The sequence below is a fragment of the Lutra lutra genome, chromosome 5 (genome assembly GCF_902655055.1).
Source record: "Lutra lutra chromosome 5, mLutLut1.2, whole genome shotgun sequence".
Taxonomy (NCBI): Eukaryota; Metazoa; Chordata; class Mammalia; order Carnivora; family Mustelidae; genus Lutra; species Lutra lutra.
The window spans coordinates 26,414,640-26,420,424 of NC_062282.1; positions in this window are offsets into that span (position 1 = coordinate 26,414,640).

The following is a 5,785-nucleotide window of genomic DNA, read 5'->3' on the forward strand; positions in this document are numbered from 1 at the left end:
CTGTCCCCGGTCATGAGTCAGCATGAGATAGACAGCAGGAGGGGCGCCTGGGTCACTCAGTAGGTTAAGTATCTGCCTTCAGCTTACATCATGATCCTGGAGTCCTGGAGTCGAGACCCACATTGGGCTCCCACTCAGCAGGGAGTCTGCCTCTCTCTTTCCCTCTACCTCTCCCCTGCTCATGATCTCTCTCTCTCTCTCTCTCTCTCTCAAATAAATAAAATCTTTAAAGAAAAAGAGATAGCAGGGTAGCAAGCATTTATTATTTATAAGGTAGGAGGGGCAGAGGTCACTAACTTTTCACAGGCTTAACTCCAAATGGTTATTTGTGAAAAATAAAGCAGGGGCTAATGGCAGGACTCTCCTAAATTAAAGTCCTTATCTGTGGATGTGAGTAGGGTTATCATACTGTAAAATAACTGGGCAGCAGCTCAAAACAAAAGTTGTTTTTCTCATCACAAGATAGACAGACAAGTAGAGAGGCAGCGGCTCTCGAGTCTCTCCTTAGGAGGACACTAATCCTTTTAGATCAGGGCCCCACCCTTGTGACCTCACTTAACTTAATTACTTCCTTAGTGGCCCCATTCCAAACCGAGCCACACTGGAGGGGAGTTGGATTTCAACACAGGAATTTGAGGGGAAACACATTCAGTCCCTAATGTGCAGAGTATTCCTATTACTTCCCCATATCACCTTGAGGACCGTGGCCTCCTTGAGTCTTTCCACCGCATGTCTTACCTCCTCATCCCTCTCTCAACTTCTTCATTCATACCCAATATCCACGACAGGCCAAGGATGCTTCCTCGCTGTGGCAAGTGGGGGCTACGTTCCCTTGAGGAGCCTCAGGGAGCTCCAAACATCATCCATTTAAGACCCTTTCCTAACCCTAAATTATGGACTTCTGGAATAGACATACTATAGCCTGTAGTGGCTACTATTAGAAGAGGTAACAATGACTGCATAAAAAACTGTCATTTAATAAACCATCTCTTAGCACCAAACTAGAACTAAGAGAAAGAATTCCTTTTGCAGGCTTTGTTGCTCCCTGACCATCATTATCTGTTGAAGTCCCGTCATTCCCATTTCAGAGATGAGGACGCTCTTGGAGCCAGGGGAGAACCCTGGCTCCATACTTGAGGCTGTGCACCCCATGTGGACATGGGGGTGACCACAGTCCCAAACTCACTGGGCTGCTGTGAAGACTTCAGACTTAGAATCCTGCCTGGCAGGTAGTGAAGCACTCAGTAGGGTGATTATTAGACTCTCCCGCTTCCTTGGCTATGGAGACAAAGCCCCCAGTTGGTCATTTTTGAAGACTTTCAAGATAATTTGTCTTGATGACAAGTAGCCCCACCCTCTTGTGGGATGAGAAGAGAGGCAATGAGGAGGAAGAGGTCCCTTTTCTGGACATTGGCCTCCTCCTGAAGGGTCCAGACAAGGGCGGAGAGTGGGACAGTGATGGCCACATTGCCTCTGAGGCCCTCAGAGGGCCAGAGCATTTTTTTCCATATCTGTTTCTCCTCGGGTGGAGGTGGCCTTGCTGGCCTTGCATGTCAGCATGGCCTCAGGCCTGCCTTCTTGCCCTGGCTGATCTGGCCCCAAGAAACACTCCCTGGACTTCATCATCCTGGGGCAACCATGCTCACAGCTGAGCTCTGCCAGAGCAATGTCTGCTCCCCTCCCAACATAAAGGACCCTCATGCGTCCTGAAGAACATCTTTCCCACCAGTGCTTGCCCTCAGTCCAGGTATCTCCTAGGAATGCTGGGATTTTGTCCCAAATGCAAGAGCAGCACCTCACAGGGGTGTTAGTGGCTGGTGGAGGGGGGTGGATTGACTAGTATAGACAGAAGAGGTTCTTGTTCCATTGCTACTCCAGTGGGCAGAGAGAGACCAGGCATCAGCAGCCTAGTGGGAGATGATGGCATCAAAGTCCTAAAGTTCCAGGCATATAGGGGCAACCCCCAGGTCACGGGACACCCAAGACTGGGACAGAGACCACACTGCTCTTCCAAGAGGGCCTCTCAGAGTGTGGGTCAGGTAAGGCAGATCTGGGAGGCTGTGCTCCAGAGGCTGTGTTCTGTGTGTCACCCCCTCCTTATCCCTTAGTGCGGTGACCAGCGCAGGCTTCCCTCCCCGGGTGCTTGAAAAGAACTGGCTGTGCACAAGAGCTCTGTGCTCCTTGGGCAGGAGCGTCTTGGGTGGTGTCAAAGGTATTCTATGCTTTCAGGCAAAAATCCAACAGAAGTTTGTATCTGAATGGAACTTGCACCTGTACTGTATACCCCTTCATGACTGTTCTCAGCATTTTACTCAGAAGGAAAATGAAGAATGAACAAGAGTGTGTGCCCTTCTCAATTCAGTATCGGTAGCTGGCTACTGAGAGCTCTCTGCGTGTGAAGACTGGGCTAAGCACCTCAAATGGGTTCATTTTCTGAGCCATTTGATGGTTATCCATATGTCACTCTGATGAAGTAGGACTATGGTCACATTAAAAGTGTGTAAATGGAGGCACAGAGAGGTTAAGTAACTTGCTCAAGGCCTCCCAGCTACCAAGTGGCAGGGTGGGGATTTGACGTCGGGCTGCTGTTCTAGACAATGACTATGCCAAACCACGTAGTCCGTAGAGTGGCCATTGTCAGTCTTCTACAAGCAGAACTCCCTTCCTGTTCATCACCTTCCACAGCCTGACAGATTCCCGTCCATTTCTCCCATCCAGTTCATCTTCCCTGTCACCGAACAAGGCCTTTATCACCTCAGCCCCAAAGTGGTGGGGAGCAGCCTCCTACCCCTGCTCCCCTCTTTTCCTCATTCTTCTCACCGCCACCATGTCAGTCTCCCTGAGACACTGCTCTGACGTCACTCTCTCGTTCTCAGTAATCTCCGATGACTCCCATTCCTCCGGGTCAGATTCCGTACTCTGTGCCTGGCGTTCACAGCCCCACGCCCTCAGTCAACAGCCTGATTAGGCACTAGTCCTTTGGTTCAGGTAGGTCGTGCTGAATTTGACCTACTCAAACTGGTTTTCTTGTCACACACTACACACACTACACACTACACATTCCCTGCACTTCCTTGACTGCAACTTTTTATTCCCTCTCTTCCTCCTGCTTGGAAGACCCTTTGCTTACTTTACTTACCCATCCTTCACGTGCAGTTCCCACCCCCGTTTCTCCGTGGACATCCCTGTCCACCCCGGCTTCAGATGAACTCTCCCTTATTTTGTGGCACTTATTGTCTCAGTGGTCGTGAATGCCTGGTCAGCAGATGCATTCTCTTCGGCCAGCTAGTGTTTAGAAAGAGAAAAAAGGAATTTTAATGCCTCCGATGGTGCCAACACTCTCCAACTTGCCAGAAGCCCTACACTTCTGATGTTTTTACGTCCAGCTTCCTTCACTAATTTACATTAGGTTTTGGGACTTGCAGATTGTTTTGAACAATCATGTAGAGCTTTGTGCCATCTTTTTTGCTGCCACTTCTCCTTTTAATGATAACCTCCACACTGCGGCTCTTCAAAGAATATCCTTCAAAAAATAACCTTTCTCTCCTCTCAGTTTCTTTGTCAAGTACTAAGTACTCCAAAATAAAATATTTCCTGCATCAGGCAATTTATTACCCCAAAAGCCTCCATACGGTTTTTGTAATGTGGATCCTCCATAATGTTTCTACCTTGTGGAATTTTCTTAAAATGGGGATATTCGTAAATGGCCTGCTTAAATCTCTGTTTTATTATTACTTGTGGGGTCTCAGCAAACCACAGGCCTTTGTTAGCCTCAGTTTCCTCCCTCGTACAATTAGGAGGATAACAACTACTTTGAAGGATTCAAGTGTTTCCTGACACGCAGTAGCAGTTCAGCAAATGGGGTTGTTACTATTTGCATGAAGTAGCCTTAGCGCCTCAAGTTCTGGGGCTCCTGTGTGAAGACTGGCTCGTAATTGTGGTTCTTGTATGTGACCTTGTGGTAGATTCTATGTACCCCCACTCTCATTTCATAGATGAGGACCCCGGTGTGTGCACAAGAGGGTGGGTGGCAGGTTCCTGGCACAGAGAAGTAATGCTAGCTCGCATTGGTGGCATCGAACTTCCCAGGACCCTCGAGGACTAAACTATGTCAAGCAGTCCCTACCAGAGCCAGGTGAGGAAGGCACTGAGGTCATCTCAGAGACACGGTGTGCTTCAACCTTGCCTGGTCCCCCAGCCAGGAAGTGACAAAGCCAGGGCATGAAATAGGGTAGTGGCCACTGCAAAGACCCTCGAAGACCGTCTCACCTTTAACCCTCTGTTGCCCACGACCCTGTCAGACATCAGTGGTGAGGATGAGAAAAAGATGGTGCCTTCCCAGCAGAATTTAGGATTTTAGCCTGTAGGTTCCCATGTATTATCGGTAGGCTGGTTGTCAACCCAGGGAACATGACCAGTTTGTGCTTTAATAAGGACAATAAGGACAATAATAGGGAAATGTTCATAAACACTAATTGATTCAATATGGAAAGTTTGGGCTTTTTTTCCTTGAGATTAACTATGATTTTCTGTCTGAGCTGGGAGAAAATCTTTTCTATCATCAAATGTGCTTTTTTTTTTCTTTTTAGGTCTTTACTTGACAGAATTTAATGTTAGTAAATGATAGTTGAAATTCATGACGTCTATCAGTCTAGAGACATTAGTCTGTTGTCAAGATGGGATTACGTAATGTCTGCTTGTTTATTCACGGTGACAGGGGAATACATCCTGTCTTCTGGACCAGCCTTCCCCCGGTTGTGTCGCGTGGCTTAGGAACACCCATCTGTTTAGTAAATCCTTGCTGGCTGATTCTTTTAAAGGCCACACGAAACCTGTGCCCAGCCCAGGGTCCTAATAGTTAATCCTTGTCTTCCTTGAGAGATCTCTCACATTCTGCTAGTTGAGTGATCGATAGATCATTTCTAAACCAAAACTATTGGCAAAACAAACATCCCAGACCCCTGATCTTTCCTTCAAAGGTTTTCCTTTTTCACTTTTTAAAAAGATTTTATTTATTTATTTTTAGAGAGCGAGAAACCGAGTGCAAGCAGGGGGAGGAGTAGAAGGGCAGGGAGAGGGAGGGCAAAGAGTCTTAAGCAGATTCCATGGCGAGAGCGGAGTCCAACCTGGGGCTTGATCTCACCACCCTGAGGTCATGACCCCAGCCTAAACCGAGAGCGGGATGCTCAATCCACCGAGCCACTCAGGCGCCCCGAAAAGGGTTTCTGAAAACCGGCCTCCAGGATTGACCTTGTGGTTACGTTTACAAGCAGCTCCTGTGGTGAAGCAGCACCACTTAGCAGTTCATTGTGACAACGATGCTGGTAACAGTGTGACAATACGCTCGCAAATGATCACACTAAAACATGTTTTTTCTTACTTTATTAAGCCTTTTCTAGCTGCCTAAAAATTTTTTTTTCTCAAAAAATGTGAGTGTAGGTGACTCGCAATGTTACATCAGCGTCAGGCGTAAGCGCAGGGACCCCACGCTTTGTGCCTTCTCTGCTCCACGCAGGCGTGGTCGTGCTGTCAGCACACAGCGCGGTCCCAGGGTCACTGACTAGAGGCCCCAGGCTGTGCCTTTCCTTCCTTTCTTACTCATCCCTCCCTGGACGCCTGCACCTCCCACTCTCCTTCTCCCATTTTCCTGGCTCCGCCCTTCCTCTCCCACCCCGACCCTCAGTTTGTTCTCTGGTACTGATAGCGCTTTTTGTTTGTTTATTCATTTGTTTTTGTTTTTGTTTTTGTTTTTTGGATTCCACATGAGGAAATCATATGGTATTCG